The sequence below is a fragment of the Marmota marmota genome, unplaced genomic scaffold, assembly GCF_001458135.2.
Source record: "Marmota marmota marmota unplaced genomic scaffold, marMar, whole genome shotgun sequence".
NCBI classification, from domain to species: Eukaryota; Metazoa; Chordata; class Mammalia; order Rodentia; family Sciuridae; genus Marmota; species Marmota marmota.
The window spans coordinates 909,116-910,896 of record NW_026000143.1 but is presented as its reverse complement, the minus strand read 5'-3'; positions in this window follow the sequence as shown (position 1 = coordinate 910,896).

Here is a 1,781-nt window from a genome sequence, read left to right as displayed (position 1 = left end):
GGCAGGAGGGTCGCCAGGTGGAGGCCAGCCTCAGCCACTCAGCGAGGCCTGTCTCTAAGGGGCTGGGACGGGGTCGTCGGGTAGGCGCCCCGGGGTCCAGTCCCTGGGACCAGAACCCAAATTGCCCGGTGGTGCCCGCCCTCGGCCTCCTGTCCCCCACCTCCAGCTCCCCAGGCCTCGTCTCCGGAGACCCCCAACCAGATCGAGGCGTCTGTGCGACACTGACTTGGGGACTTACCAAGTGCAAGGCTGGGGACTCGCCGAGGAGCCCCCAGAGCCGTCCATCAGACGCTCCCCGTCACCCCATCATCCTCTGCGCTCTCCGTGCCACGTCCAGTGTCCTGCGCTTTGGAACTGACACGCGATCCCTGGGCCCCTGTCACCCGGTGTTGAGCGGATTCTTTTTAATTTGTAGGGACTGGAGGTTCCGTCGGGTGGCCGACCACGGAGCCACATCCCAGCCCTATTTTTTGAGACAGAGTTTTGCTAAGTTGCTGAGGCTGGCCTCGAACTTGCGATCCTCCTGCCTCAGCCTCCCAAGTTGCTGGGATTCAAGGCGTGCGCCACGAGGCTGGGGTCATGGAGGCTCTTGTCCAAGTCCTTGTAGGCCCGGCTCCTTTCAGAGTTGAGGGGAAGGGCATCCAGTGTTCTGGCTTCATGGAAACTGCTAGACCTTTCCTGATGCCCTTCGGTTTGCTTCTCATCCAGGCTTTAATTTAGCTTCTAGAATGGACAGATGTGGTCCCAGAAGGTGTGGGGCAAGGGGTGAGGTGGGTGCTGAAGCTCGGGCTGGTGCCACAGGCTCAGGCACTGGTCCTCATCAGGAAGCTGTGCACTTCCCTGGGCCGCCCACCCGGAGGCTCATGGGTATTATCCTCCAGAGGATGAGGCCAGGCCAGCACGCAGATGGGGGTCAGCGGTGGGAAGGAAACCCAGGGGGTGGGAGCCAGGGGTGGCCAGGACCCCCTCATTCCCGGCCTCAACTAGATCCCAGCAGGCAGGACCCTGGGGTAGGCAGAGCTCAGAGCTTGGCCTCCCATCTGCCTCCTGGTGCTTCCCGGGGCAGGAGGTTCCCGACTTGGGGTTCTCCCTGTATCAGGGACTGAACCCCAGGGCTGCTGGACCACGGAGCCCCACCCCAGCCCTTTTTATATTTAGAGACAGGGTCTCGCAAGTTGCTGAGGGCCTCACACTAAATTGTTGAGGCTGGCCTCCAACTCATGATCCTCCTGCCTCAGCCTCCCTAGTCACGGGGATACAGGCGTGAGCACAAGGGGGCGCTCCCAGGAGGAGGAAGGTCATGCTGCAGGCCAGCGCGCCTCTGGGGATGAGCCTGAGGGGAAAGGAGACTGTGACCCCGCAGTTTGTAAAAAGTTGCCTTTATTTCTCATTTATCCACCGTATCTCAGTTATGCCGTTTTGGCGTCCACAGTGACAGTCCCCTAGGAGCTGGGTCAGCCCCTGCCCACCCGCCCACTGTGACCACCGCCCACAGGCTGGAAGCCCAGGCCACAGGGGGCCAGCAGGACCGCAAGCTCCTCTCAGGTCCGGAGCTCTCCAGCCACAGCCCGGGAGCCGGGGACTGGACCTGCCTGCCAGAGGCCACGGAGTCCCCAGCAGTGGCCTGGGGAGGCCCTGACCTCTAACAGGCGCAGGAGAGGGACGGCGGAGGCCCCTGTGGGCTGGGGGGCGGCTGGTGGCGGGGCTGCCCGGCTGGGGACTGGGTCTAGACAAGGCCACGTGTGAGAAGGTGCTGGGCCCTGGGCGGGGCCGGGGACCCC